General features: G+C 44.9%; 46 non-coding genes across 46 annotated transcripts in view; all 46 read right to left on the bottom strand.

The window, feature by feature from the left end:
- Positions 1 to 307: 307 nt before the first annotated feature.
- LOC133989524 (5S ribosomal RNA) lies at positions 308 to 426 on the bottom strand. The gene has a single exon (XR_009926658.1). It is a non-coding gene; the product is annotated as a 5S ribosomal RNA (ribosomal RNA).
- A 586-nt stretch (positions 427 to 1,012) lies between these two features.
- LOC133989523 (5S ribosomal RNA) lies at positions 1,013 to 1,131 on the bottom strand. The gene has a single exon (XR_009926657.1). It is a non-coding gene; the product is annotated as a 5S ribosomal RNA (ribosomal RNA).
- Positions 1,132 to 1,501: 370 nt separating this feature from the next.
- On the bottom strand, positions 1,502 to 1,620 carry LOC133988562 (5S ribosomal RNA). The gene has a single exon (XR_009925767.1). It is a non-coding gene; the product is annotated as a 5S ribosomal RNA (ribosomal RNA).
- Positions 1,621 to 2,206: 586 nt separating this feature from the next.
- On the bottom strand, positions 2,207 to 2,325 carry LOC133989522 (5S ribosomal RNA). The gene has a single exon (XR_009926656.1). It is a non-coding gene; the product is annotated as a 5S ribosomal RNA (ribosomal RNA).
- A 370-nt stretch (positions 2,326 to 2,695) lies between these two features.
- Positions 2,696 to 2,814, bottom strand: LOC133989521 (5S ribosomal RNA). The gene has a single exon (XR_009926655.1). It is a non-coding gene; the product is annotated as a 5S ribosomal RNA (ribosomal RNA).
- A 586-nt stretch (positions 2,815 to 3,400) lies between these two features.
- On the bottom strand, positions 3,401 to 3,519 carry LOC133989520 (5S ribosomal RNA). Its single transcript, XR_009926654.1, has one exon. It is a non-coding gene; the product is annotated as a 5S ribosomal RNA (ribosomal RNA).
- Positions 3,520 to 3,889: 370 nt separating this feature from the next.
- LOC133989519 (5S ribosomal RNA) lies at positions 3,890 to 4,008 on the bottom strand. The gene has a single exon (XR_009926653.1). It is a non-coding gene; the product is annotated as a 5S ribosomal RNA (ribosomal RNA).
- A 586-nt stretch (positions 4,009 to 4,594) lies between these two features.
- On the bottom strand, positions 4,595 to 4,713 carry LOC133989518 (5S ribosomal RNA). Its single transcript, XR_009926652.1, has one exon. It is a non-coding gene; the product is annotated as a 5S ribosomal RNA (ribosomal RNA).
- A 370-nt stretch (positions 4,714 to 5,083) lies between these two features.
- On the bottom strand, positions 5,084 to 5,202 carry LOC133989517 (5S ribosomal RNA). Its single transcript, XR_009926651.1, has one exon. It is a non-coding gene; the product is annotated as a 5S ribosomal RNA (ribosomal RNA).
- Positions 5,203 to 5,788: 586 nt separating this feature from the next.
- Positions 5,789 to 5,907, bottom strand: LOC133989516 (5S ribosomal RNA). Its single transcript, XR_009926650.1, has one exon. It is a non-coding gene; the product is annotated as a 5S ribosomal RNA (ribosomal RNA).
- A 370-nt stretch (positions 5,908 to 6,277) lies between these two features.
- Positions 6,278 to 6,396, bottom strand: LOC133988560 (5S ribosomal RNA). Its single transcript, XR_009925765.1, has one exon. It is a non-coding gene; the product is annotated as a 5S ribosomal RNA (ribosomal RNA).
- Positions 6,397 to 6,982: 586 nt separating this feature from the next.
- On the bottom strand, positions 6,983 to 7,101 carry LOC133989515 (5S ribosomal RNA). Its single transcript, XR_009926649.1, has one exon. It is a non-coding gene; the product is annotated as a 5S ribosomal RNA (ribosomal RNA).
- A 370-nt stretch (positions 7,102 to 7,471) lies between these two features.
- On the bottom strand, positions 7,472 to 7,590 carry LOC133989513 (5S ribosomal RNA). The gene has a single exon (XR_009926647.1). It is a non-coding gene; the product is annotated as a 5S ribosomal RNA (ribosomal RNA).
- A 586-nt stretch (positions 7,591 to 8,176) lies between these two features.
- Positions 8,177 to 8,295, bottom strand: LOC133989512 (5S ribosomal RNA). The gene has a single exon (XR_009926646.1). It is a non-coding gene; the product is annotated as a 5S ribosomal RNA (ribosomal RNA).
- A 370-nt stretch (positions 8,296 to 8,665) lies between these two features.
- LOC133989511 (5S ribosomal RNA) lies at positions 8,666 to 8,784 on the bottom strand. The gene has a single exon (XR_009926645.1). It is a non-coding gene; the product is annotated as a 5S ribosomal RNA (ribosomal RNA).
- Positions 8,785 to 9,370: 586 nt separating this feature from the next.
- Positions 9,371 to 9,489, bottom strand: LOC133989510 (5S ribosomal RNA). Its single transcript, XR_009926644.1, has one exon. It is a non-coding gene; the product is annotated as a 5S ribosomal RNA (ribosomal RNA).
- A 370-nt stretch (positions 9,490 to 9,859) lies between these two features.
- On the bottom strand, positions 9,860 to 9,978 carry LOC133989509 (5S ribosomal RNA). Its single transcript, XR_009926643.1, has one exon. It is a non-coding gene; the product is annotated as a 5S ribosomal RNA (ribosomal RNA).
- Positions 9,979 to 10,564: 586 nt separating this feature from the next.
- Positions 10,565 to 10,683, bottom strand: LOC133989508 (5S ribosomal RNA). Its single transcript, XR_009926642.1, has one exon. It is a non-coding gene; the product is annotated as a 5S ribosomal RNA (ribosomal RNA).
- Positions 10,684 to 11,053: 370 nt separating this feature from the next.
- On the bottom strand, positions 11,054 to 11,172 carry LOC133989507 (5S ribosomal RNA). Its single transcript, XR_009926641.1, has one exon. It is a non-coding gene; the product is annotated as a 5S ribosomal RNA (ribosomal RNA).
- Positions 11,173 to 11,758: 586 nt separating this feature from the next.
- Positions 11,759 to 11,877, bottom strand: LOC133989506 (5S ribosomal RNA). The gene has a single exon (XR_009926640.1). It is a non-coding gene; the product is annotated as a 5S ribosomal RNA (ribosomal RNA).
- Positions 11,878 to 12,247: 370 nt separating this feature from the next.
- LOC133988564 (5S ribosomal RNA) lies at positions 12,248 to 12,366 on the bottom strand. The gene has a single exon (XR_009925769.1). It is a non-coding gene; the product is annotated as a 5S ribosomal RNA (ribosomal RNA).
- Positions 12,367 to 12,937: 571 nt separating this feature from the next.
- On the bottom strand, positions 12,938 to 13,056 carry LOC133989505 (5S ribosomal RNA). The gene has a single exon (XR_009926639.1). It is a non-coding gene; the product is annotated as a 5S ribosomal RNA (ribosomal RNA).
- A 370-nt stretch (positions 13,057 to 13,426) lies between these two features.
- Positions 13,427 to 13,545, bottom strand: LOC133989504 (5S ribosomal RNA). Its single transcript, XR_009926638.1, has one exon. It is a non-coding gene; the product is annotated as a 5S ribosomal RNA (ribosomal RNA).
- Positions 13,546 to 14,131: 586 nt separating this feature from the next.
- Positions 14,132 to 14,250, bottom strand: LOC133989502 (5S ribosomal RNA). Its single transcript, XR_009926636.1, has one exon. It is a non-coding gene; the product is annotated as a 5S ribosomal RNA (ribosomal RNA).
- Positions 14,251 to 14,836: 586 nt separating this feature from the next.
- On the bottom strand, positions 14,837 to 14,955 carry LOC133989500 (5S ribosomal RNA). Its single transcript, XR_009926635.1, has one exon. It is a non-coding gene; the product is annotated as a 5S ribosomal RNA (ribosomal RNA).
- Positions 14,956 to 15,325: 370 nt separating this feature from the next.
- Positions 15,326 to 15,444, bottom strand: LOC133989499 (5S ribosomal RNA). The gene has a single exon (XR_009926634.1). It is a non-coding gene; the product is annotated as a 5S ribosomal RNA (ribosomal RNA).
- A 586-nt stretch (positions 15,445 to 16,030) lies between these two features.
- LOC133989498 (5S ribosomal RNA) lies at positions 16,031 to 16,149 on the bottom strand. The gene has a single exon (XR_009926633.1). It is a non-coding gene; the product is annotated as a 5S ribosomal RNA (ribosomal RNA).
- Positions 16,150 to 16,735: 586 nt separating this feature from the next.
- On the bottom strand, positions 16,736 to 16,854 carry LOC133988887 (5S ribosomal RNA). The gene has a single exon (XR_009926074.1). It is a non-coding gene; the product is annotated as a 5S ribosomal RNA (ribosomal RNA).
- A 370-nt stretch (positions 16,855 to 17,224) lies between these two features.
- Positions 17,225 to 17,343, bottom strand: LOC133989497 (5S ribosomal RNA). Its single transcript, XR_009926632.1, has one exon. It is a non-coding gene; the product is annotated as a 5S ribosomal RNA (ribosomal RNA).
- Positions 17,344 to 17,929: 586 nt separating this feature from the next.
- On the bottom strand, positions 17,930 to 18,048 carry LOC133989496 (5S ribosomal RNA). Its single transcript, XR_009926631.1, has one exon. It is a non-coding gene; the product is annotated as a 5S ribosomal RNA (ribosomal RNA).
- Positions 18,049 to 18,418: 370 nt separating this feature from the next.
- Positions 18,419 to 18,537, bottom strand: LOC133989495 (5S ribosomal RNA). Its single transcript, XR_009926630.1, has one exon. It is a non-coding gene; the product is annotated as a 5S ribosomal RNA (ribosomal RNA).
- A 586-nt stretch (positions 18,538 to 19,123) lies between these two features.
- On the bottom strand, positions 19,124 to 19,242 carry LOC133989494 (5S ribosomal RNA). Its single transcript, XR_009926628.1, has one exon. It is a non-coding gene; the product is annotated as a 5S ribosomal RNA (ribosomal RNA).
- A 370-nt stretch (positions 19,243 to 19,612) lies between these two features.
- LOC133989493 (5S ribosomal RNA) lies at positions 19,613 to 19,731 on the bottom strand. Its single transcript, XR_009926627.1, has one exon. It is a non-coding gene; the product is annotated as a 5S ribosomal RNA (ribosomal RNA).
- Positions 19,732 to 20,317: 586 nt separating this feature from the next.
- Positions 20,318 to 20,436, bottom strand: LOC133989492 (5S ribosomal RNA). The gene has a single exon (XR_009926626.1). It is a non-coding gene; the product is annotated as a 5S ribosomal RNA (ribosomal RNA).
- A 370-nt stretch (positions 20,437 to 20,806) lies between these two features.
- LOC133989489 (5S ribosomal RNA) lies at positions 20,807 to 20,925 on the bottom strand. Its single transcript, XR_009926624.1, has one exon. It is a non-coding gene; the product is annotated as a 5S ribosomal RNA (ribosomal RNA).
- A 586-nt stretch (positions 20,926 to 21,511) lies between these two features.
- Positions 21,512 to 21,630, bottom strand: LOC133989488 (5S ribosomal RNA). The gene has a single exon (XR_009926623.1). It is a non-coding gene; the product is annotated as a 5S ribosomal RNA (ribosomal RNA).
- A 370-nt stretch (positions 21,631 to 22,000) lies between these two features.
- On the bottom strand, positions 22,001 to 22,119 carry LOC133989487 (5S ribosomal RNA). The gene has a single exon (XR_009926622.1). It is a non-coding gene; the product is annotated as a 5S ribosomal RNA (ribosomal RNA).
- A 586-nt stretch (positions 22,120 to 22,705) lies between these two features.
- Positions 22,706 to 22,824, bottom strand: LOC133989486 (5S ribosomal RNA). The gene has a single exon (XR_009926621.1). It is a non-coding gene; the product is annotated as a 5S ribosomal RNA (ribosomal RNA).
- A 370-nt stretch (positions 22,825 to 23,194) lies between these two features.
- On the bottom strand, positions 23,195 to 23,313 carry LOC133989485 (5S ribosomal RNA). The gene has a single exon (XR_009926620.1). It is a non-coding gene; the product is annotated as a 5S ribosomal RNA (ribosomal RNA).
- A 586-nt stretch (positions 23,314 to 23,899) lies between these two features.
- On the bottom strand, positions 23,900 to 24,018 carry LOC133989484 (5S ribosomal RNA). Its single transcript, XR_009926619.1, has one exon. It is a non-coding gene; the product is annotated as a 5S ribosomal RNA (ribosomal RNA).
- A 370-nt stretch (positions 24,019 to 24,388) lies between these two features.
- Positions 24,389 to 24,507, bottom strand: LOC133989483 (5S ribosomal RNA). Its single transcript, XR_009926618.1, has one exon. It is a non-coding gene; the product is annotated as a 5S ribosomal RNA (ribosomal RNA).
- A 586-nt stretch (positions 24,508 to 25,093) lies between these two features.
- On the bottom strand, positions 25,094 to 25,212 carry LOC133989482 (5S ribosomal RNA). Its single transcript, XR_009926617.1, has one exon. It is a non-coding gene; the product is annotated as a 5S ribosomal RNA (ribosomal RNA).
- A 370-nt stretch (positions 25,213 to 25,582) lies between these two features.
- LOC133989481 (5S ribosomal RNA) lies at positions 25,583 to 25,701 on the bottom strand. The gene has a single exon (XR_009926616.1). It is a non-coding gene; the product is annotated as a 5S ribosomal RNA (ribosomal RNA).
- Positions 25,702 to 26,287: 586 nt separating this feature from the next.
- LOC133989480 (5S ribosomal RNA) lies at positions 26,288 to 26,406 on the bottom strand. The gene has a single exon (XR_009926615.1). It is a non-coding gene; the product is annotated as a 5S ribosomal RNA (ribosomal RNA).
- Positions 26,407 to 26,776: 370 nt separating this feature from the next.
- On the bottom strand, positions 26,777 to 26,895 carry LOC133989478 (5S ribosomal RNA). The gene has a single exon (XR_009926613.1). It is a non-coding gene; the product is annotated as a 5S ribosomal RNA (ribosomal RNA).
- Positions 26,896 to 27,481: 586 nt separating this feature from the next.
- Positions 27,482 to 27,507, bottom strand: part of LOC133989477 (5S ribosomal RNA) — a 119-nt gene continuing 93 nt past the window's right edge. Inside the window, exon 1 of the ribosomal RNA XR_009926612.1 lies at positions 27,482 to 27,507. This exon is cut by the window's right edge and continues 93 nt beyond it. This is a non-coding gene — a ribosomal RNA (5S ribosomal RNA).

Below are 27,507 nucleotides of genomic sequence, written 5' to 3'. Positions count from 1 at the left end.
CATCTGAGTGTCGGATAATGGGGTCTCAGCCATCAAACACATGCTATACTTTAACATTACTTTCATAGGAATTGTTGTTTTCTCAGGCTATTTGTGTACATGCGCTTATAAGATGATTGCGGGCTTTTAACAGGCTGTAACAGTGACAACAGGAACCCTCAAAACTACTTGGAAAGTGAGGCGTCTCAGTGCCACCTCTCTGCCCTGCATACACACACAGCTGGAATGATTGCAGCTTTGCTTCTCAAAGCCCTGTGTGCGGCGATGGAGCAACAGCGCCCTCCTCTGGTGACAGCTGAGAGGAAAAAGCTTACAGCACCTGGTATTCCCAGGCGGTCTCCCATCCAAGTACTAACCAGGCCCGACCCTGCTTAGCTTCCGAGATCAGACGAGATCGGGCGTGTTCAGGGTGGTATGGCCGTAAGCGAAGAAACAGCCAGCAGAAAGCCCATTTAAAGCTACGCCAGGGCCCGTTATACCCGTCCCTGTCACTGGAGGAAATTAAATGGAACATTTCACACATTCTATTCGCTCTGCACATAATACACGTCACATGCAGCGGATGCCACCATACCATCAGCCACATATACCTAATCTTTGCACTTTATTCCACATCATTCCTACCTACAGTGCCTTCAAATACTCATTGATATCTCACATATTTACCGTATACTACCTATTTGCCCATATAATCATTATTTACTAAAGCACACTTTCCCCCATTCAGCCCAGTGTGCAAAGGACAACACTTGATATGAAAACTCACATTCATGATATACTGTGTATATAGCTAGGGGATTGATTAGGGATATCACAAAACTGCACACCCGATCCTATTATCAAATCTTTTATATGTGATTTGCCTTAGATCCTATGAATATGTATACGTTTTGTTTTTTTGTTTTTTTTTAATTTTATTTCATTCATATGGACGTAATGTACAGTACCAGTCAAAGGTTTGGACACACTGCTCAATTCAAGACTAGTGGGCTCATGACAGCTGAGAGGAAAAAGCTTACAGCACCTGGTATTCCCAGGCGGTCTCCCATCCAAGTACTAACCAGGCCCGACCCTGCTTAGCTTCCGAGATCAGACGAGATCGGGCGTGTTCAGGGTGGTATGGCCGTAAGCGAGGAAACAGCCAGCAGAAAGCCTATTTAAAGATGCTGTGACACCACTGACAGTTCCTCTCACCATCTGAGTGGCGGATAATGGGGTCTCAGCCATCAAACACATGCTATACTTTAACATTACTTTCATAGGAATTGTTGTTTTCTCAGGCTATTTGTGTACATGCGCTTATAAGATGATTGCGGGCTTTTAACAGGCTGTAACAGTGACAACAGGAACCCTCAAAACTACTTGGAAAGTGAGGCGTCTCAGTGCCACCTCTCTGCCCTGCATACACACACAGCTGGAATGATTGCAGCTTTGCTTCTCAAAGCCCTGTGTGCGGCGATGGAGCAACAGCGCCCTCCTCTGGTGACAGCTGAGAGGAAAAAGCTTACAGCACCTGGTATTCCCAGGCGGTCTCCCATCCAAGTACTAACCAGGCCCGACCCTGCTTAGCTTCCGAGATCAGACGAGATCGGGCGTGTTCAGGGTGGTATGGCCGTAGGCGAAGAAACAGCCAGCAGAAAGCCCATTTAAAGCTACGCCAGGGCCCGTTATACCCGTCCCTGTCACTGAAGGAAATTAAATGGAACATTTCACACATTCTATTCGCTCTGCACATAATACACGTCACATGCAGCGGATGCCACCATACCATCAGCCACATATACCTAATCTTTGCACTTTATTCCACATCATTCCTACCTACAGTGCCTTCAAATACTCATTGATATCTCACATATTTACCGTATACTACCTATTTGCCCATATAATCATTATTTACTAAAGCACACTTTCCCCCATTCAGCCCAGTGTGCAAAGGACAACACTTGATATGAAAACTCACATTCATGATATACTGTGTATATAGCTAGGGGATTGATTAGGGATATCACAAAACTGCACACCCGGTCCTATTATCAAATCTTTTATATGTGATTTGCCTTAGATCCTATGAATATGTATACGTTTTTTTTTTGTTTTTTTTTTTAATTTTATTTCATTCATATGGACGTAATGTACAGTACCAGTCAAAGGTTTGGACACACTGCTCAATTCAAGACTAGTGGGCTCATGACAGCTGAGAGGAAAAAGCTTACAGCACCTGGTATTCCCAGGCGGTCTCCCATCCAAGTACTAACCAGGCCCGACCCTGCTTAGCTTCCGAGATCAGACGAGATCGGGCGTGTTCAGGGTGGTATGGCCGTAAGCGAGGAAACAGCCAGCAGAAAGCCTATTTAAAGATGCTGTGACACCACTGACAGTTGCTCTCACCATCTGAGTGTCGGATAATGGGGTCTCAGCCATCAAACACATGCTATACTTTAACATTACTTTCATAGGAATTGTTGTTTTCTCAGGCTATTTGTGTACATGCGCTTATAAGATGATTGCGGGCTTTTAACAGGCTGTAACAGTGACAACACGAACCCTCAAAACTACTTGGAAAGTGAGGCGTCTCAGTGCCACCTCTCTGCCCTGCATACACACACAGCTGGAATGATTGCAGCTTTGCTTCTCAAAGCCCTGTGTGCGGCGATGGAGCAACAGCGCCCTCCTCTGGTGACAGCTGAGAGGAAAAAGCTTACAGCACCTGGTATTCCCAGGCGGTCTCCCATCCAAGTACTAACCAGGCCCGACCCTGCTTAGCTTCCGAGATCAGACGAGATCGGGCGTGTTCAGGGTGGTATGGCCGTAAGCGAAGAAACAGCCAGCAGAAAGCCCATTTAAAGCTACGCCAGGGCCCGTTATACCCGTCCCTGTCACTGGAGGAAATTAAATGGAACATTTCACACATTCTATTCGCTCTGCACATAATACACGTCACATGCAGCGGATGCCACCATACCATCAGCCACATATACCTAATCTTTGCACTTTATTCCACATCATTCCTACCTACAGTGCCTTCAAATACTCATTGATATCTCACATATTTACCGTATACTACCTATTTGCCCATATAATCATTATTTACTAAAGCACACTTTCCCCCATTCAGCCCAGTGTGCAAAGGACAACACTTGATATGAAAACTCACATTCATGATATACTGTGTATATAGCTAGGGGATTGATTAGGGATATCACAAAACTGCACACCCGGTCCTATTATCAAATCTTTTATATGTGATTTGCCTTAGATCCTATGAATATGTATACGTTTTTTTTTTTGTTTTTTTTTTAATTTTATTTCATTCATATGGACGTAATGTACAGTACCAGTCAAAGGTTTGGACACACTGCTCAATTCAAGACTAGTGGGCTCATGACAGCTGAGAGGAAAAAGCTTACAGCACCTGGTATTCCCAGGCGGTCTCCCATCCAAGTACTAACCAGGCCCGACCCTGCTTAGCTTCCGAGATCAGACGAGATCGGGCGTGTTCAGGGTGGTATGGCCGTAAGCGAGGAAACAGCCAGCAGAAAGCCTATTTAAAGATGCTGTGACACCACTGACAGTTGCTCTCACCATCTGAGTGTCGGATAATGGGGTCTCAGCCATCAAACACATGCTATACTTTAACATTACTTTCATAGGAATTGTTGTTTTCTCAGGCTATTTGTGTACATGCGCTTATAAGATGATTGCGGGCTTTTAACAGGCTGTAACAGTGACAACAGGAACCCTCAAAACTACTTGGAAAGTGAGGCGTCTCAGTGCCACCTCTCTGCCCTGCATACACACACAGCTGGAATGATTGCAGCTTTGCTTCTCAAAGCCCTGTGTGCGGCGATGGAGCAACAGCGCCCTCCTCTGGTGACAGCTGAGAGGAAAAAGCTTACAGCACCTGGTATTCCCAGGCGGTCTCCCATCCAAGTACTAACCAGGCCCGACCCTGCTTAGCTTCCGAGATCAGACGAGATCGGGCGTGTTCAGGGTGGTATGGCCGTAAGCGAAGAAACAGCCAGCAGAAAGCCCATTTAAAGCTACGCCAGGGCCCGTTATACCCGTCCCTGTCACTGGAGGAAATTAAATGGAACATTTCACACATTCTATTCGCTCTGCACATAATACACGTCACATGCAGCGGATGCCACCATACCATCAGCCACATATACCTAATCTTTGCACTTTATTCCACATCATTCCTACCTACAGTGCCTTCAAATACTCATTGATATCTCACATATTTACCGTATACTACCTATTTGCCCATATAATCATTATTTACTAAAGCACACTTTCCCCCATTCAGCCCAGTGTGCAAAGGACAACACTTGATATGAAAACTCACATTCATGATATACTGTGTATATAGCTAGGGGATTGATTAGGGATATCACAAAACTGCACACCCGATCCTATTATCAAATCTTTTATATGTGATTTGCCTTAGATCCTATGAATATGTATACGTTTTGTTTTTTTGTTTTTTTTTAATTTTATTTCATTCATATGGACGTAATGTACAGTACCAGTCAAAGGTTTGGACACACTGCTCAATTCAAGACTAGTGGGCTCATGACAGCTGAGAGGAAAAAGCTTACAGCACCTGGTATTCCCAGGCGGTCTCCCATCCAAGTACTAACCAGGCCCGACCCTGCTTAGCTTCCGAGATCAGACGAGATCGGGCGTGTTCAGGGTGGTATGGCCGTAAGCGAGGAAACAGCCAGCAGAAAGCCTATTTAAAGATGCTGTGACACCACTGACAGTTCCTCTCACCATCTGAGTGGCGGATAATGGGGTCTCAGCCATCAAACACATGCTATACTTTAACATTACTTTCATAGGAATTGTTGTTTTCTCAGGCTATTTGTGTACATGCGCTTATAAGATGATTGCGGGCTTTTAACAGGCTGTAACAGTGACAACAGGAACCCTCAAAACTACTTGGAAAGTGAGGCGTCTCAGTGCCACCTCTCTGCCCTGCATACACACACAGCTGGAATGATTGCAGCTTTGCTTCTCAAAGCCCTGTGTGCGGCGATGGAGCAACAGCGCCCTCCTCTGGTGACAGCTGAGAGGAAAAAGCTTACAGCACCTGGTATTCCCAGGCGGTCTCCCATCCAAGTACTAACCAGGCCCGACCCTGCTTAGCTTCCGAGATCAGACGAGATCGGGCGTGTTCAGGGTGGTATGGCCGTAAGCGAAGAAACAGCCAGCAGAAAGCCCATTTAAAGCTACGCCAGGGCCCGTTATACCCGTCCCTGTCACTGGAGGAAATTAAATGGAACATTTCACACATTCTATTCGCTCTGCACATAATACACGTCACATGCAGCGGATGCCACCATACCATCAGCCACATATACCTAATCTTTGCACTTTATTCCACATCATTCCTACCTACAGTGCCTTCAAATACTCATTGATATCTCACATATTTACCGTATACTACCTATTTGCCCATATAATCATTATTTACTAAAGCACACTTTCCCCCATTCAGCCCAGTGTGCAAAGGACAACACTTGATATGAAAACTCACATTCATGATATACTGTGTATATAGCTAGGGGATTGATTAGGGATATCACAAAACTGCACACCCGGTCCTATTATCAAATCTTTTATATGTGATTTGCCTTAGATCCTATGAATATGTATACGTTTTTTTTTTGTTTTTTTTTTAAATTTTATTTCATTCATATGGACGTAATGTACAGTACCAGTCAAAGGTTTGGACACACTGCTCAATTCAAGACTAGTGGGCTCATGACAGCTGAGAGGAAAAAGCTTACAGCACCTGGTATTCCCAGGCGGTCTCCCATCCAAGTACTAACCAGGCCCGACCCTGCTTAGCTTCCGAGATCAGACGAGATCGGGCGTGTTCAGGGTGGTATGGCCGTAAGCGAGGAAACAGCCAGCAGAAAGCCTATTTAAAGATGCTGTGACACCACTGACAGTTCCTCTCACCATCTGAGTGTCGGATAATGGGGTCTCAGCCATCAAACACATGCTATACTTTAACATTACTTTCATAGGAATTGTTGTTTTCTCAGGCTATTTGTGTACATGCGCTTATAAGATGATTGCGGGCTTTTAACAGGCTGTAACAGTGACAACAGGAACCCTCAAAACTACTTGGAAAGTGAGGCGTCTCAGTGCCACCTCTCTGCCCTGCATACACACACAGCTGGAATGATTGCAGCTTTGCTTCTCAAAGCCCTGTGTGCGGCGATGGAGCAACAGCGCCCTCCTCTGGTGACAGCTGAGAGGAAAAAGCTTACAGCACCTGGTATTCCCAGGCGGTCTCCCATCCAAGTACTAACCAGGCCCGACCCTGCTTAGCTTCCGAGATCAGACGAGATCGGGCGTGTTCAGGGTGGTATGGCCGTAGGCGAAGAAACAGCCAGCAGAAAGCCCATTTAAAGCTACGCCAGGGCCCGTTATACCCGTCCCTGTCACTGAAGGAAATTAAATGGAACATTTCACACATTCTATTCGCTCTGCACATAATACACGTCACATGCAGCGGATGCCACCATACCATCAGCCACATATACCTAATCTTTGCACTTTATTCCACATCATTCCTACCTACAGTGCCTTCAAATACTCATTGATATCTCACATATTTACCGTATACTACCTATTTGCCCATATAATCATTATTTACTAAAGCACACTTTCCCCCATTCAGCCCAGTGTGCAAAGGACAACACTTGATATGAAAACTCACATTCATGATATACTGTGTATATAGCTAGGGGATTGATTAGGGATATCACAAAACTGCACACCCGGTCCTATTATCAAATCTTTTATATGTGATTTGCCTTAGATCCTATGAATATGTATACGTTTTTTTTTTGTTTTTTTTTTTAATTTTATTTCATTCATATGGACGTAATGTACAGTACCAGTCAAAGGTTTGGACACACTGCTCAATTCAAGACTAGTGGGCTCATGACAGCTGAGAGGAAAAAGCTTACAGCACCTGGTATTCCCAGGCGGTCTCCCATCCAAGTACTAACCAGGCCCGACCCTGCTTAGCTTCCGAGATCAGACGAGATCGGGCGTGTTCAGGGTGGTATGGCCGTAAGCGAGGAAACAGCCAGCAGAAAGCCTATTTAAAGATGCTGTGACACCACTGACAGTTGCTCTCACCATCTGAGTGTCGGATAATGGGGTCTCAGCCATCAAACACATGCTATACTTTAACATTACTTTCATAGGAATTGTTGTTTTCTCAGGCTATTTGTGTACATGCGCTTATAAGATGATTGCGGGCTTTTAACAGGCTGTAACAGTGACAACACGAACCCTCAAAACTACTTGGAAAGTGAGGCGTCTCAGTGCCACCTCTCTGCCCTGCATACACACACAGCTGGAATGATTGCAGCTTTGCTTCTCAAAGCCCTGTGTGCGGCGATGGAGCAACAGCGCCCTCCTCTGGTGACAGCTGAGAGGAAAAAGCTTACAGCACCTGGTATTCCCAGGCGGTCTCCCATCCAAGTACTAACCAGGCCCGACCCTGCTTAGCTTCCGAGATCAGACGAGATCGGGCGTGTTCAGGGTGGTATGGCCGTAAGCGAAGAAACAGCCAGCAGAAAGCCCATTTAAAGCTACGCCAGGGCCCGTTATACCCGTCCCTGTCACTGGAGGAAATTAAATGGAACATTTCACACATTCTATTCGCTCTGCACATAATACACGTCACATGCAGCGGATGCCACCATACCATCAGCCACATATACCTAATCTTTGCACTTTATTCCACATCATTCCTACCTACAGTGCCTTCAAATACTCATTGATATCTCACATATTTACCGTATACTACCTATTTGCCCATATAATCATTATTTACTAAAGCACACTTTCCCCCATTCAGCCCAGTGTGCAAAGGACAACACTTGATATGAAAACTCACATTCATGATATACTGTGTATATAGCTAGGGGATTGATTAGGGATATCACAAAACTGCACACCCGGTCCTATTATCAAATCTTTTATATGTGATTTGCCTTAGATCCTATGAATATGTATACGTTTTTTTTTTTGTTTTTTTTTTAATTTTATTTCATTCATATGGACGTAATGTACAGTACCAGTCAAAGGTTTGGACACACTGCTCAATTCAAGACTAGTGGGCTCATGACAGCTGAGAGGAAAAAGCTTACAGCACCTGGTATTCCCAGGCGGTCTCCCATCCAAGTACTAACCAGGCCCGACCCTGCTTAGCTTCCGAGATCAGACGAGATCGGGCGTGTTCAGGGTGGTATGGCCGTAAGCGAGGAAACAGCCAGCAGAAAGCCTATTTAAAGATGCTGTGACACCACTGACAGTTGCTCTCACCATCTGAGTGTCGGATAATGGGGTCTCAGCCATCAAACACATGCTATACTTTAACATTACTTTCATAGGAATTGTTGTTTTCTCAGGCTATTTGTGTACATGCGCTTATAAGATGATTGCGGGCTTTTAACAGGCTGTAACAGTGACAACAGGAACCCTCAAAACTACTTGGAAAGTGAGGCGTCTCAGTGCCACCTCTCTGCCCTGCATACACACACAGCTGGAATGATTGCAGCTTTGCTTCTCAAAGCCCTGTGTGCGGCGATGGAGCAACAGCGCCCTCCTCTGGTGACAGCTGAGAGGAAAAAGCTTACAGCACCTGGTATTCCCAGGCGGTCTCCCATCCAAGTACTAACCAGGCCCGACCCTGCTTAGCTTCCGAGATCAGACGAGATCGGGCGTGTTCAGGGTGGTATGGCCGTAAGCGAAGAAACAGCCAGCAGAAAGCCCATTTAAAGCTACGCCAGGGCCCGTTATACCCGTCCCTGTCACTGGAGGAAATTAAATGGAACATTTCACACATTCTATTCGCTCTGCACATAATACACGTCACATGCAGCGGATGCCACCATACCATCAGCCACATATACCTAATCTTTGCACTTTATTCCACATCATTCCTACCTACAGTGCCTTCAAATACTCATTGATATCTCACATATTTACCGTATACTACCTATTTGCCCATATAATCATTATTTACTAAAGCACACTTTCCCCCATTCAGCCCAGTGTGCAAAGGACAACACTTGATATGAAAACTCACATTCATGATATACTGTGTATATAGCTAGGGGATTGATTAGGGATATCACAAAACTGCACACCCGGTCCTATTATCAAATCTTTTATATGTGATTTGCCTTAGATCCTATGAATATGTATATGTTTTTGGTTTTTTTTTTTTTTTAATTTTATTTCATTCATATGGACGTAATGTACAGTACCAGTCAAAGGTTTGGACACACTGCTCAATTCAAGACTAGTGGGCTCATGACAGCTGAGAGGAAAAAGCTTACAGCACCTGGTATTCCCAGGCGGTCTCCCATCCAAGTACTAACCAGGCCCGACCCTGCTTAGCTTCCGAGATCAGACGAGATCGGGCGTGTTCAGGGTGGTATGGCCGTAAGCGAGGAAACAGCCAGCAGAAAGCCTATTTAAAGATGCTGTGACACCACTGACAGTCCCTCTCACCATCTGAGTGTCGGATAATGGGGTCTCAGCCATCAAACACATGCTATACTTTAACATTACTTTCATAGGAATTGTTGTTTTCTCAGGCTATTTGTGTACATGCGCTTATAAGATGATTGCGGGCTTTTAACAGGCTGTAACAGTGACAACAGGAACCCTCAAAACTACTTGGAAAGTGAGGCGTCTCAGTGCCACCTCTCTGCCCTGCATACCCACACAGCTGGAATGATTGCAGCTTTGCTTCTCAAAGCCCTGTGTGCGGCGATGGAGCAACAGCGCCCTCCTCTGGTGACAGCTGAGAGGAAAAAGCTTACAGCACCTGGTATTCCCAGGCGGTCTCCCATCCAAGTACTAACCAGGCCCGACCCTGCTTAGCTTCCGAGATCAGACGAGATCGGGCGTGTTCAGGGTGGTATGGCCGTAAGCGAAGAAACAGCCAGCAGAAAGCCCATTTAAAGCTACGCCAGGGCCCGTTATACCCGTCCCTGTCACTGAAGGAAATTAAATGGAACATTTCACACATTCTATTCGCTCTGCACATAATACACGTCACATGCAGCGGATGCCACCATACCATCAGCCACATATACCTAATCTTTGCACTTTATTCCACATCATTCCTACCTACAGTGCCTTCAAATACTCATTGATATCTCACATATTTACCGTATACTACCTATTTGCCCATATAATCATTATTTACTAAAGCACACTTTCCCCCATTCAGCCCAGTGTGCAAAGGACAACACTTGATATGAAAACTCACATTCATGATATACTGTGTATATAGCTAGGGGATTGATTAGGGATATCACAAAACTGCACACCCGGTCCTATTATCAAATCTTTTATATGTGATTTGCCTTAGATCCTATGAATATGTATACGTTTTTTTTTTTGTTTTTTTTTTAATTTTATTTCATTCATATGGACGTAATGTACAGTACCAGTCAAAGGTTTGGACACACTGCTCAATTCAAGACTAGTGGGCTCATGACAGCTGAGAGGAAAAAGCTTACAGCACCTGGTATTCCCAGGCGGTCTCCCATCCAAGTACTAACCAGGCCCGACCCTGCTTAGCTTCCGAGATCAGACGAGATCGGGCGTGTTCAGGGTGGTATGGCCGTAAGCGAGGAAACAGCCAGCAGAAAGCCTATTTAAAGATGCTGTGACACCACTGACAGTTGCTCTCACCATCTGAGTGTCGGATAATGGGGTCTCAGCCATCAAACACATGCTATACTTTAACATTACTTTCATAGGAATTGTTGTTTTCTCAGGCTATTTGTGTACATGCGCTTATAAGATGATTGCGGGCTTTTAACAGGCTGTAACAGTGACAACAGGAACCCTCAAAACTACTTGGAAAGTGAGGCGTCTCAGTGCCACCTCTCTGCCCTGCATACACACACAGCTGGAATGATTGCAGCTTTGCTTCTCAAAGCCCTGTGTGCGGCGATGGAGCAACAGCGCCCTCCTCTGGTGACAGCTGAGAGGAAAAAGCTTACAGCACCTGGTATTCCCAGGCGGTCTCCCATCCAAGTACTAACCAGGCCCGACCCTGCTTAGCTTCCGAGATCAGACGAGATCGGGCGTGTTCAGGGTGGTATGGCCGTAAGCGAAGAAACAGCCAGCAGAAAGCCCATTTAAAGCTACGCCAGGGCCCGTTATACCCGTCCCTGTCACTGGAGGAAATTAAATGGAACATTTCACACATTCTATTCGCTCTGCACATAATACACGTCACATGCAGCGGATGCCACCATACCATCAGCCACATATACCTAATCTTTGCACTTTATTCCACATCATTCCTACCTACAGTGCCTTCAAATACTCATTGATATCTCACATATTTACCGTATACTACCTATTTGCCCATATAATCATTATTTACTAAAGCACACTTTCCCCCATTCAGCCCAGTGTGCAAAGGACAACACTTGATATGAAAACTCACATTCATGATATACTGTGTATATAGCTAGGGGATTGATTAGGGATATCACAAAACTGCACACCCGGTCCTATTATCAAATCTTTTATATGTGATTTGCCTTAGATCCTATGAATATGTATACGTTTTTTTTTTGTTTTTTTTTTAAATTTTATTTCATTCATATGGACGTAATGTACAGTACCAGTCAAAGGTTTGGACACACTGCTCAATTCAAGACTAGTGGGCTCATGACAGCTGAGAGGAAAAAGCTTACAGCACCTGGTATTCCCAGGCGGTCTCCCATCCAAGTACTAACCAGGCCCGACCCTGCTTAGCTTCCGAGATCAGACGAGATCGGGCGTGTTCAGGGTGGTATGGCCGTAAGCGAGGAAACAGCCAGCAGAAAGCCTATTTAAAGATGCTGTGACACCACTGACAGTTCCTCTCACCATCTGAGTGGCGGATAATGGGGTCTCAGCCATCAAACACATGCTATACTTTAACATTACTTTCATAGGAATTGTTGTTTTCTCAGGCTATTTGTGTACATGCGCTTATAAGATGATTGCGGGCTTTTAACAGGCTGTAACAGTGACAACAGGAACCCTCAAAACTACTTGGAAAGTGAGGCGTCTCAGTGCCACCTCTCTGCCCTGCATACCCACACAGCTGGAATGATTGCAGCTTTGCTTCTCAAAGCCCTGTGTGCGGCGATGGAGCAACAGCGCCCTCCTCTGGTGACAGCTGAGAGGAAAAAGCTTACAGCACCTGGTATTCCCAGGCGGTCTCCCATCCAAGTACTAACCAGGCCCGACCCTGCTTAGCTTCCGAGATCAGACGAGATCGGGCGTGTTCAGGGTGGTATGGTCGTAAGCGAAGAAACAGCCAGCAGAAAGCCCATTTAAAGCTACGCCAGGGCCCGTTATACCCGTCCCTGTCACTGAAGGAAATTAAATGGAACATTTCACACATTCTATTCGCTCTGCACATAATACACGTCACATGCAGCGGATGCCACCATACCATCAGCCACATATACCTAATCTTTGCACTTTATTCCACATCATTCCTACCTACAGTGCCTTCAAATACTCATTGATATCTCACATATTTACCGTATACTACCTATTTGCCCATATAATCATTATTTACTAAAGCACACTTTCCCCCATTCAGCCCAGTGTGCAAAGGACAACACTTGATATGAAAACTCACATTCATGATATACTGTGTATATAGCTAGGGGATTGATTTGGGATATCACAAAACTGCACACCCGGTTCTATTATCAAATCTTTTTTATGTGATTTGCCTTAGATCCTATGAATATGTATACGTTTTTTTAATTTTATTTCATTCATATGGACGTAATGTACAGTACCAGTCAAAGGTTTGGACACACTGCTCAATTCAAGACTAGTGGGCTCATGACAGCTGAGAGGAAAAAGCTTACAGCACCTGGTATTCCCAGGCGGTCTCCCATCCAAGTACTAACCAGGCCCGACCCTGCTTAGCTTCCGAGATCAGACGAGATCGGGCGTGTTCAGGGTGGTATGGCCGTAAGCGAGGAAACAGCCAGCAGAAAGCCTATTTAAAGATGCTGTGACACCACTGACAGTTGCTCTCACCATCTGAGTGTCGGATAATGGGGTCTCAGCCATCAAACACATGCTATACTTTAACATTACTTTCATAGGAATTGTTGTTTTCTCAGGCTATTTGTGTACATGCGCTTATAAGATGATTGCGGGCTTTTAACAGGCTGTAACAGTGACAACAGGAACCCTCAAAACTACTTGGAAAGTGAGGCGTCTCAGTGCCACCTCTCTGCCCTGCATACACACACAGCTGGAATGATTGCAGCTTTGCTTCTCAAAGCCCTGTGTGCGGCGATGGAGCAACAGCGCCCTCCTCTGGTGACAGCTGAGAGGAAAAAGCTTACAGCACCTGGTATTCCCAGGCGGTCTCCCATCCAAGTACTAACCAGGCCCGACCCTGCTTAGCTTCCGAGATCAGACGAGATCGGGCGTGTTCAGGGTGGTATGGCCGTAAGCGAAGAAACAGCCAGCAGAAAGCCTATTTAAAGCTACGCCAGGGCCCGTTATACCCGTCCTTGTCACTGGAGGAAATTAAATGGAACATTTCACACATTCTATTCGCTCTGCACATAATACACGTCACATGCAGCGGATGCCACCATACCATCAGCCACATATACCTAATCTTTGCACTTTATTCCACATCATTCCTACCTACAGTGCCTTCAAATACTCATTGATATCTCACATATTTACCGTATACTACCTATTTGCCCATATAATCATTATTTACTAAAGCACACTTTCCCCCATTCAGCCCAGTGTGCAAAGGACAACACTTGATATGAAAACTCACATTCATGATATACTGTGTATATAGCTAGGGGATTGATTAGGGATATCACAAAACTGCACACCCGGTCCTATTATCAAATCTTTTATATGTGATTTGCCTTAGATCCTATGAATATGTATACGTTTTTTTTTTTTTTTTTTTTTTAATTTTATTTCATTCATATGGACGTAATGTACAGTACCAGTCAAAGGTTTGGACACACTGCTCAATTCAAGACTAGTGGGCTCATGACAGCTGAGAGGAAAAAGCTTACAGCACCTGGTATTCCCAGGCGGTCTCCCATCCAAGTACTAACCAGGCCCGACCCTGCTTAGCTTCCGAGATCAGACGAGATCGGGCGTGTTCAGGGTGGTATGGCCGTAAGCGAAGAAACAGCCAGCAGAAAGCCCATTTAAAGCTACGCCAGGGCCCGTTATACCCGTCCCTGTCACTGAAGGAAATTAAATGGAACATTTCACACATTCTATTCGCTCTGCACATAATACACGTCACATGCAGCGGATGCCACCATACCATCAGCCACATATACCTAATCTTTGCACTTTATTCCACATCATTCCTACCTACAGTGCCTTCAAATACTCATTGATATCTCACATATTTACCGTATACTACCTATTTGCCCATATAATCATTATTTACTAAAGCACACTTTCCCCCATTCAGCCCAGTGTGCAAAGGACAACACTTGATATGAAAACTCACATTCATGATATACTGTGTATATAGCTAGGGGATTGATTAGGGATATCACAAAACTGCACACCCGGTCCTATTATCAAATCTTTTATATGTGATTTGCCTTAGATCCTATGAATATGTATACGTTTTGTTTTTTTTGTTTTTTTAAATTTTATTTCATTCATATGGACGTAATGTACAGTACCAGTCAAAGGTTTGGACACACTGCTCAATTCAAGACTAGTGGGCTCATGACAGCTGAGAGGAAAAAGCTTACAGCACCTGGTATTCCCAGGCGGTCTCCCATCCAAGTACTAACCAGGCCCGACCCTGCTTAGCTTCCGAGATCAGACGAGATCGGGCGTGTTCAGGGTGGTATGGCCGTAAGCGAGGAAACAGCCAGCAGAAAGCCTATTTAAAGATGCTGTGACACCACTGACAGTTCCTCTCACCATCTGAGTGGCGGATAATGGGGTCTCAGCCATCAAACACATGCTATACTTTAACATTACTTTCATAGGAATTGTTGTTTTCTCAGGCTATTTGTGTACATGCGCTTATAAGATGATTGCGGGCTTTTAACAGGCTGTAACAGTGACAACAGGAACCCTCAAAACTACTTGGAAAGTGAGGCGTCTCAGTGCCACCTCTCTGCCCTGCATACACACACAGCTGGAATGATTGCAGCTTTGCTTCTCAAAGCCCTGTGTGCGGCGATGGAGCAACAGCGCCCTCCTCTGGTGACAGCTGAGAGGAAAAAGCTTACAGCACCTGGTATTCCCAGGCGGTCTCCCATCCAAGTACTAACCAGGCCCGACCCTGCTTAGCTTCCGAGATCAGACGAGATCGGGCGTGTTCAGGGTGGTATGGCCGTAAGCGAAGAAACAGCCAGCAGAAAGCCTATTTAAAGCTACGCCAGGGCCCGTTATACCCGTCCTTGTCACTGGAGGAAATTAAATGGAACATTTCACACATTCTATTCGCTCTGCACATAATACACGTCACATGCAGCGGATGCCACCATACCATCAGCCACATATACCTAATCTTTGCACTTTATTCCACATCATTCCTACCTACAGTGCCTTCAAATACTCATTGATATCTCACATATTTACCGTATACTACCTATTTGCCCATATAATCATTATTTACTAAAGCACACTTTCCCCCATTCAGCCCAGTGTGCAAAGGACAACACTTGATATGAAAACTCACATTCATGATATACTGTGTATATAGCTAGGGGATTGATTAGGGATATCACAAAACTGCACACCCGGTCCTATTATCAAATCTTTTATATGTGATTTGCCTTAGATCCTATGAATATGTATACGTTTTTTTTTTGTTTTTTTTTTAAATTTTATTTCATTCATATGGACGTAATGTACAGTACCAGTCAAAGGTTTGGACACACTGCTCAATTCAAGACTAGTGGGCTCATGACAGCTGAGAGGAAAAAGCTTACAGCACCTGGTATTCCCAGGCGGTCTCCCATCCAAGTACTAACCAGGCCCGACCCTGCTTAGCTTCCGAGATCAGACGAGATCGGGCGTGTTCAGGGTGGTATGGCCGTAAGCGAAGAAACAGCCAGCAGAAAGCCCATTTAAAGCTACGCCAGGGCCCGTTATACCCGTCCCTGTCACTGAAGGAAATTAAATGGAACATTTCACACATTCTATTCGCTCTGCACATAATACACGTCACATGCAGCGGATGCCACCATACCATCAGCCACATATACCTAATCTTTGCACTTTATTCCACATCATTCCTACCTACAGTGCCTTCAAATACTCATTGATATCTCACATATTTACCGTATACTACCTATTTGCCCATATAATCATTATTTACTAAAGCACACTTTCCCCCATTCAGCCCAGTGTGCAAAGGACAACACTTGATATGAAAACTCACATTCATGATATACTGTGTATATAGCTAGGGGATTGATTAGGGATATCACAAAACTGCACACCCGGTCCTATTATCAAATCTTTTATATGTGATTTGCCTTAGATCCTATGAATATGTATACGTTTTTTTTTGTTTTTTTTTTTTAATTTTATTTCATTCATATGGACGTAATGTACAGTACCAGTCAAAGGTTTGGACACACTGCTCAATTCAAGACTAGTGGGCTCATGACAGCTGAGAGGAAAAAGCTTACAGCACCTGGTATTCCCAGGCGGTCTCCCATCCAAGTACTAACCAGGCCCGACCCTGCTTAGCTTCCGAGATCAGACGAAATCGGGCGTGTTCAGGGTGGTATGGTCGTAAGCGAGGAAACAGCCAGCAGAAAGCCTATTTAAAGATGCTGTGACACCACTGACAGTTGCTCTCACCATCTGAGTGTCGGATAATGGGGTCTCAGCCATCAAACACATGCTATACTTTAACATTACTTTCATAGGAATTGTTGTTTTCTCAGGCTATTTGTGTACATGCGCTTATAAGATGATTGCGGGCTTTTAACAGGCTGTAACAGTGACAACAGGAACCCTCAAAACTACTTGGAAAGTGAGGCGTCTCAGTGCCACCTCTCTGCCCTGCATACACACACAGCTGGAATGATTGCAGCTTTGCTTCTCAAAGCCCTGTGTGCGGCGATGGAGCAACAGCGCCCTCCTCTGGTGACAGCTGAGAGGAAAAAGCTTACAGCACCTGGTATTCCCAGGCGGTCTCCCATCCAAGTACTAACCAGGCCCGACCCTGCTTAGCTTCCGAGATCAGACGAGATCGGGCGTGTTCAGGGTGGTATGGCCGTAAGCGAAGAAACAGCCAGCAGAAAGCCCATTTAAAGCTACGCCAGGGCCCGTTATACCCGTCCTTGTCACTGGAGGAAATTAAATGGAACATTTCACACATTCTATTCGCTCTGCACATAATACACGTCACATGCAGCGGATGCCACCATACCATCAGCCACATATACCTAATCTTTGCACTTTATTCCACATCATTCCTACCTACAGTGCCTTCAAATACTCATTGATATCTCACATATTTACCGTATACTACCTATTTGCCCATATAATCATTATTTACTAAAGCACACTTTCCCCCATTCAGCCCAGTGTGCAAAGGACAACACTTGATATGAAAACTCACATTCATGATATACTGTGTATATAGCTAGGGGATTGATCAGGGATATCACAAAACTGCACACCCGGTCCTATTATCAAATCTTTTATATGTGATTTGCCTTAGATCCTATGAATATGTATACGTTTTTTTTAATTTTTTTTTTTTAATTTTATTTCATTCATATGGACGTAATGTACAGTACCAGTCAAAGGTTTGGACACACTGCTCAATTCAAGACTAGTGGGCTCATGACAGCTGAGAGGAAAAAGCTTACAGCACCTGGTATTCCCAGGCGGTCTCCCATCCAAGTACTAACCAGGCCCGACCCTGCTTAGCTTCCGAGATCAGACGAGATCGGGCGTGTTCAGGGTGGTATGGCCGTAAGCGAGGAAACAGCCAGCAGAAAGCCTATTTAAAGATGCTGTGACACCACTGACAGTTGCTCTCACCATCTGAGTGTCGGATAATGGGGTCTCAGCCATCAAACACATGCTATACTTTAACATTACTTTCATAGGAATTGTTGTTTTCTCAGGCTATTTGTGTACATGCGCTTATAAGATGATTGCGGGCTTTTAACAGGCTGTAACAGTGACAACAGGAACCCTCAAAACTACTTGGAAAGTGAGGCGTCTCAGTGCCACCTCTCTGCCCTGCATACACACACAGCTGGAATGATTGCAGCTTTGCTTCTCAAAGCCCTGTGTGCGGCGATGGAGCAACAGCGCCCTCCTCTGGTGACAGCTGAGAGGAAAAAGCTTACAGCACCTGGTATTCCCAGGCGGTCTCCCATCCAAGTACTAACCAGGCCCGACCCTGCTTAGCTTCCGAGATCAGACGAGATCGGGCGTGTTCAGGGTGGTATGGCCGTAAGCGAAGAAACAGCCAGCAGAAAGCCCATTTAAAGCTACGCCAGGGCCCGTTATACCCGTCCTTGTCACTGGAGGAAATTAAATGGAACATTTCACACATTCTATTCGCTCTGCACATAATACACGTCACATGCAGCGGATGCCACCATACCATCAGCCACATATACCTAATCTTTGCACTTTATTCCACATCATTCCTACCTACAGTGCCTTCAAATACTCATTGATATCTCACATATTTACCGTATACTACCTATTTGCCCATATAATCATTATTTACTAAAGCACACTTTCCCCCATTCAGCCCAGTGTGCAAAGGACAACACTTGATATGAAAACTCACATTCATGATATACTGTGTATATAGCTAGGGGATTGATTAGGGATATCACAAAACTGCACACCCGGTCCTATTATCAAATCTTTTATATGTGATTTGCCTTAGATCCTATGAATATGTATACGTTTTGTTTTTTTTTTTTTTTTAAATTTTATTTCATTCATATGGACGTAATGTACAGTACCAGTCAAAGGTTTGGACACACTGCTCAATTCAAGACTAGTGGGCTCATGACAGCTGAGAGGAAAAAGCTTACAGCACCTGGTATTCCCAGGCGGTCTCCCATCCAAGTACTAACCAGGCCCGACCCTGCTTAGCTTCCGAGATCAGACGAGATCGGGCGTGTTCAGGGTGGTATGGCCGTAAGCGAGGAAACAGCCAGCAGAAAGCCTATTTAAAGATGCTGTGACACCACTGACAGTTCCTCTCACCATCTGAGTGGCGGATAATGGGGTCTCAGCCATCAAACACATGCTATACTTTAACATTACTTTCATAGGAATTGTTGTTTTCTCAGGCTATTTGTGTACATGCGCTTATAAGATGATTGCGGGCTTTTAACAGGCTGTAACAGTGACAACAGGAACCCTCAAAACTACTTGGAAAGTGAGGCGTCTCAGTGCCACCTCTCTGCCCTGCATACACACACAGCTGGAATGATTGCAGCTTTGCTTCTCAAAGTCCTGTGTGCGGCGATGGAGCAACAGCGCCCTCCTCTGGTGACAGCTGAGAGGAAAAAGCTTACAGCACCTGGTATTCCCAGGCGGTCTCCCATCCAAGTACTAACCAGGCCCGACCCTGCTTAGCTTCCGAGATCAGACGAGATCGGGCGTGTTCAGGGTGGTATGGCCGTAAGCGAAGAAACAGCCAGCAGAAAGCCCATTTAAAGCTACGCCAGGGCCCGTTATACCCGTCCCTGTCACTGAAGGAAATTAAATGGAACATTTCACACATTCTATTCGCTCTGCACATAATACACGTCACATGCAGCGGATGCCACCATACCATCAGCCACATATACCTAATCTTTGCACTTTATTCCACATCATTCCTACCTACAGTGCCTTCAAATACTCATTGATATCTCACATATTTACCGTATACTACCTATTTGCCCATATAATCATTATTTACTAAAGCACACTTTCCCCCATTCAGCCCAGTGTGCAAAGGACAACACTTGATATGAAAACTCACATTCATGATATACTGTGTATATAGCTAGGGGATTGATTAGGGATATCACAAAACTGCACACCCGGTCCTATTATCAAATCTTTTATATGTGATTTGCCTTAGATCCTATGAATATGTATACGTTTTGTTTTTTTTGTTTTTTTAAATTTTATTTCATTCATATGGACGTAATGTACAGTACCAGTCAAAGGTTTGGACACACTGCTCAATTCAAGACTAGTGGGCTCATGACAGCTGAGAGGAAAAAGCTTACAGCACCTGGTATTCCCAGGCGGTCTCCCATCCAAGTACTAACCAGGCCCGACCCTGCTTAGCTTCCGAGATCAGACGAGATCGGGCGTGTTCAGGGTGGTATGGCCGTAAGCGAGGAAACAGCCAGCAGAAAGCCTATTTAAAGATGCTGTGACACCACTGACAGTTCCTCTCACCATCTGAGTGGCGGATAATGGGGTCTCAGCCATCAAACACATGCTATACTTTAACATTACTTTCATAGGAATTGTTGTTTTCTCAGGCTATTTGTGTACATGCGCTTATAAGATGATTGCGGGCTTTTAACAGGCTGTAACAGTGACAACAGGAACCCTCAAAACTACTTGGAAAGTGAGGCGTCTCAGTGCCACCTCTCTGCCCTGCATACACACACAGCTGGAATGATTGCAGCTTTGCTTCTCAAAGCCCTGTGTGCGGCGATGGAGCAACAGCGCCCTCCTCTGGTGACAGCTGAGAGGAAAAAGCTTACAGCACCTGGTATTCCCAGGCGGTCTCCCATCCAAGTACTAACCAGGCCCGACCCTGCTTAGCTTCCGAGATCAGACGAGATCGGGCGTGTTCAGGGTGGTATGGCCGTAAGCGAAGAAACAGCCAGCAGAAAGCCCATTTAAAGCTACGCCAGGGCCCGTTATACCCGTCCTTGTCACTGGAGGAAATTAAATGGAACATTTCACACATTCTATTCGCTCTGCACATAATACACGTCACATGCAGCGGATGCCACCATACCATCAGCCACATATACCTAATCTTTGCACTTTATTCCACATCATTCCTACCTACAGTGCCTTCAAATACTCATTGATATCTCACATATTTACCGTATACTACCTATTTGCCCATATAATCATTATTTACTAAAGCACACTTTCCCCCATTCAGCCCAGTGTGCAAAGGACAACACTTGATATGAAAACTCACATTCATGATATACTGTGTATATAGCTAGGGGATTGATCAGGGATATCACAAAACTGCACACCCGGTCCTATTATCAAATCTTTTATATGTGATTTGCCTTAGATCCTATGAATATGTATACGTTTTTTTTAATTTTTTTTTTTTAATTTTATTTCATTCATATGGACGTAATGTACAGTACCAGTCAAAGGTTTGGACACACTGCTCAATTCAAGACTAGTGGGCTCATGACAGCTGAGAGGAAAAAGCTTACAGCACCTGGTATTCCCAGGCGGTCTCCCATCCAAGTACTAACCAGGCCCGACCCTGCTTAGCTTCCGAGATCAGACGAGATCGGGCGTGTTCAGGGTGGTATGGCCGTAAGCGAGGAAACAGCCAGCAGAAAGCCTATTTAAAGATGCTGTGACACCACTGACAGTTGCTCTCACCATCTGAGTGTCGGATAATGGGGTCTCAGCCATCAAACACATGCTATACTTTAACATTACTTTCATAGGAATTGTTGTTTTCTCAGGCTATTTGTGTACATGCGCTTATAAGATGATTGCGGGCTTTTAACAGGCTGTAACAGTGACAACAGGAACCCTCAAAACTACTTGGAAAGTGAGGCGTCTCAGTGCCACCTCTCTGCCCTGCATACACACACAGCTGGAATGATTGCAGCTTTGCTTCTCAAAGCCCTGTGTGCGGCGATGGAGCAACAGCGCCCTCCTCTGGTGACAGCTGAGAGGAAAAAGCTTACAGCACCTGGTATTCCCAGGCGGTCTCCCATCCAAGTACTAACCAGGCCCGACCCTGCTTAGCTTCCGAGATCAGACGAGATCGGGCGTGTTCAGGGTGGTATGGCCGTAAGCGAAGAAACAGCCAGCAGAAAGCCCATTTAAAGCTACGCCAGGGCCCGTTATACCCGTCCCTGTCACTGGAGGAAATTAAATGGAACATTTCACACATTCTATTCGCTCTGCACATAATACACGTCACATGCAGCGGATGCCACCATACCATCAGCCACATATACCTAATCTTTGCACTTTATTCCACATCATTCCTACCTACAGTGCCTTCAAATACTCATTGATATCTCACATATTTACCGTATACTACCTATTTGCCCATATAATCATTATTTACTAAAGCACACTTTCCCCCATTCAGCCCAGTGTGCAAAGGACAACACTTGATATGAAAACTCACATTCATGATATACTGTGTATATAGCTAGGGGATTGATCAGGGATATCACAAAACTGCACACCCGGTCCTATTATCAAATCTTTTATATGTGATTTGCCTTAGATCCTATGAATATGTATACGTTTTTTTTAATTTTTTTTTTTTAATTTTATTTCATTCATATGGACGTAATGTACAGTACCAGTCAAAGGTTTGGACACACTGCTCAATTCAAGACTAGTGGGCTCATGACAGCTGAGAGGAAAAAGCTTACAGCACCTGGTATTCCCAGGCGGTCTCCCATCCAAGTACTAACCAGGCCCGACCCTGCTTAGCTTCCGAGATCAGACGAGATCGGGCGTGTTCAGGGTGGTATGGCCGTAAGCGAGGAAACAGCCAGCAGAAAGCCTATTTAAAGATGCTGTGACACCACTGACAGTTGCTCTCACCATCTGAGTGTCGGATAATGGGGTCTCAGCCATCAAACACATGCTATACTTTAACATTACTTTCATAGGAATTGTTGTTTTCTCAGGCTATTTGTGTACATGCGCTTATAAGATGATTGCGGGCTTTTAACAGGCTGTAACAGTGACAACAGGAACCCTCAAAACTACTTGGAAAGTGAGGCGTCTCAGTGCCACCTCTCTGCCCTGCATACACACACAGCTGGAATGATTGCAGCTTTGCTTCTCAAAGCCCTGTGTGCGGCGATGGAGCAACAGCGCCCTCCTCTGGTGACAGCTGAGAGGAAAAAGCTTACAGCACCTGGTATTCCCAGGCGGTCTCCCATCCAAGTACTAACCAGGCCCGACCCTGCTTAGCTTCCGAGATCAGACGAGATCGGGCGTGTTCAGGGTGGTATGGCCGTAAGCGAAGAAACAGCCAGCAGAAAGCCCATTTAAAGCTACGCCAGGGCCCGTTATACCCGTCCCTGTCACTGAAGGAAATTAAATGGAACATTTCACACATTCTATTCGCTCTGCACATAATACACGTCACATGCAGCGGATGCCACCATACCATCAGCCACATATACCTAATCTTTGCACTTTATTCCACATCATTCCTACCTACAGTGCCTTCAAATACTCATTGATATCTCACATATTTACCGTATACTACCTATTTGCCCATATAATCATTATTTACTAAAGCACACTTTCCCCCATTCAGCCCAGTGTGCAAAGGACAACACTTGATATGAAAACTCACATTCATGATATACTGTGTATATAGCTAGGGGATTGATTAGGGATATCACAAAACTGCACACCCGGTCCTATTATCAAATCTTTTATATGTGATTTGCCTTAGATCCTATGAATATGTATACGTTTTTTTTTTTTTTTTTTTTTTAATTTTATTTCATTCATATGGACGTAATGTACAGTACCAGTCAAAGGTTTGGACACACTGCTCAATTCAAGACTAGTGGGCTCATGACAGCTGAGAGGAAAAAGCTTACAGCACCTGGTATTCCCAGGCGGTCTCCCATCCAAGTACTAACCAGGCCCGACCCTGCTTAGCTTCCGAGATCAGACGAGATCGGGCGTGTTCAGGGTGGTATGGCCGTAAGCGAGGAAACAGCCAGCAGAAAGCCTATTTAAAGATGCTGTGACACCACTGACAGTTCCTCTCACCATCTGAGTGGCGGATAATGGGGTCTCAGCCATCAAACACATGCTATACTTTAACATTACTTTCATAGGAATTGTTGTTTTCTCAGGCTATTTGTGTACATGCGCTTATAAGATGATTGCGGGCTTTTAACAGGCTGTAACAGTGACAACAGGAACCCTCAAAACTACTTGGAAAGTGAGGCGTCTCAGTGCCACCTCTCTGCCCTGCATACCCACACAGCTGGAATGATTGCAGCTTTGCTTCTCAAAGCCCTGTGTGCGGCGATGGAGCAACAGCGCCCTCCTCTGGTGACAGCTGAGAGGAAAAAGCTTACAGCACCTGGTATTCCCAGGCGGTCTCCCATCCAAGTACTAACCAGGCCCGACCCTGCTTAGCTTCCGAGATCAGACGAGATCGGGCGTGTTCAGGGTGGTATGGCCGTAAGCGAAGAAACAGCCAGCAGAAAGCCCATTTAAAGCTACGCCAGGGCCCGTTATACCCGTCCTTGTCACTGGAGGAAATTAAATGGAACATTTCACACATTCTATTCGCTCTGCACATAATACACGTCACATGCAGCGGATGCCACCATACCATCAGCCACATATACCTAATCTTTGCACTTTATTCCACATCATTCCTACCTACAGTGCCTTCAAATACTCATTGATATCTCACATATTTACCGTATACTACCTATTTGCCCATATAATCATTATTTACTAAAGCACACTTTCCCCCATTCAGCCCAGTGTGCAAAGGACAACACTTGATATGAAAACTCACATTCATGATATACTGTGTATATAGCTAGGGGATTGATTAGGGATATCACAAAACTGCACACCCGGTCCTATTATCAAATCTTTTATATGTGATTTGCCTTAGATCCTATGAATATGTATACGTTTTTTTTTTGTTTTTTTTTTAAATTTTATTTCATTCATATGGACGTAATGTACAGTACCAGTCAAAGGTTTGGACACACTGCTCAATTCAAGACTAGTGGGCTCATGACAGCTGAGAGGAAAAAGCTTACAGCACCTGGTATTCCCAGGCGGTCTCCCATCCAAGTACTAACCAGGCCCGACCCTGCTTAGCTTCCGAGATCAGACGAGATCGGGCGTGTTCAGGGTGGTATGGCCGTAAGCGAGGAAACAGCCAGCAGAAAGCCTATTTAAAGATGCTGTGACACCACTGACAGTTGCTCTCACCATCTGAGTGTCGGATAATGGGGTCTCAGCCATCAAACACATGCTATACTTTAACATTACTTTCATAGGAATTGTTGTTTTCTCAGGCTATTTGTGTACATGCGCTTATAAGATGATTGCGGGCTTTTAACAGGCTGTAACAGTGACAACAGGAACCCTCAAAACTACTTGGAAAGTGAGGCGTCTCAGTGCCACCTCTCTGCCCTGCATACACACACAGCTGGAATGATTGCAGCTTTGCTTCTCAAAGCCCTGTGTGCGGCGATGGAGCAACAGCGCCCTCCTCTGGTGACAGCTGAGAGGAAAAAGCTTACAGCACCTGGTATTCCCAGGCGGTCTCCCATCCAAGTACTAACCAGGCCCGACCCTGCTTAGCTTCCGAGATCAGACGAGATCGGGCGTGTTCAGGGTGGTATGGCCGTAAGCGAAGAAACAGCCAGCAGAAAGCCCATTTAAAGCTACGCCAGGGCCCGTTATACCCGTCCCTGTCACTGGAGGAAATTAAATGGAACATTTCACACATTCTATTCGCTCTGCACATAATACACGTCACATGCAGCGGATGCCACCATACCATCAGCCACATATACCTAATCTTTGCACTTTATTCCACATCATTCCTACCTACAGTGCCTTCAAATACTCATTGATATCTCACATATTTACCGTATACTACCTATTTGCCCATATAATCATTATTTACTAAAGCACACTTTCCCCCATTCAGCCCAGTGTGCAAAGGACAACACTTGATATGAAAACTCACATTCATGATATACTGTGTATATAGCTAGGGGATTGATTAGGGATATCACAAAACTGCACACCCGGTCCTATTATCAAATCTTTTATATGTGATTTGCCTTAGATCCTATGAATATGTATACGTTTTTTTTTTTGTTTTTTTTTTAATTTTATTTCATTCATATGGACGTAATGTACAGTACCAGTCAAAGGTTTGGACACACTGCTCAATTCAAGACTAGTGGGCTCATGACAGCTGAGAGGAAAAAGCTTACAGCACCTGGTATTCCCAGGCGGTCTCCCATCCAAGTACTAACCAGGCCCGACCCTGCTTAGCTTCCGAGATCAGACGAGATCGGGCGTGTTCAGGGTGGTATGGCCGTAAGCGAGGAAACAGCCAGCAGAAAGCCTATTTAAAGATGCTGTGACACCACTGACAGTTGCTCTCACCATCTGAGTGTCGGATAATGGGGTCTCAGCCATCAAACACATGCTATACTTTAACATTACTTTCATAGGAATTGTTGTTTTCTCAGGCTATTTGTGTACATGCGCTTATAAGATGATTGCGGGCTTTTAACAGGCTGTAACAGTGACAACAGGAACCCTCAAAACTACTTGGAAAGTGAGGCGTCTCAGTGCCACCTCTCTGCCCTGCATACACACACAGCTGGAATGATTGCAGCTTTGCTTCTCAAAGCCCTGTGTGCGGCGATGGAGCAACAGCGCCCTCCTCTGGTGACAGCTGAGAGGAAAAAGCTTACAGCACCTGGTATTCCCAGGCGGTCTCCCATCCAAGTACTAACCAGGCCCGACCCTGCTTAGCTTCCGAGATCAGACGAGATCGGGCGTGTTCAGGGTGGTATGGCCGTAAGCGAAGAAACAGCCAGCAGAAAGCCCATTTAAAGCTACGCCAGGGCCCGTTATACCCGTCCTTGTCACTGGAGGAAATTAAATGGAACATTTCACACATTCTATTCGCTCTGCACATAATACACGTCACATGCAGCGGATGCCACCATACCATCAGCCACATATACCTAATCTTTGCACTTTATTCCACATCATTCCTACCTACAGTGCCTTCAAATACTCATTGATATCTCACATATTTACCGTATACTACCTATTTGCCCATATAATCATTATTTACTAAAGCACACTTTCCCCCATTCAGCCCAGTGTGCAAAGGACAACACTTGATATGAAAACTCACATTCATGATATACTGTGTATATAGCTAGGGGATTGATTAGGGATATCACAAAACTGCACACCCGGTCCTATTATCAAATCTTTTATATGTGATTTGCCTTAGATCCTATGAATATGTATACGTTTTTTTTTTGTTTTTTTTTTAAATTTTATTTCATTCATATGGACGTAATGTACAGTACCAGTCAAAGGTTTGGACACACTGCTCAATTCAAGACTAGTGGGCTCATGACAGCTGAGAGGAAAAAGCTTACAGCACCTGGTATTCCCAGG

This window comes from Scomber scombrus, chromosome 10 (assembly GCF_963691925.1).
Source record: "Scomber scombrus chromosome 10, fScoSco1.1, whole genome shotgun sequence".
NCBI lineage: Eukaryota > Metazoa > Chordata > Actinopteri > Scombriformes > Scombridae > Scomber > Scomber scombrus.
Note: the sequence above shows the minus strand (reverse complement) of the source record. Positions and strands in the feature narration are given on the sequence as shown.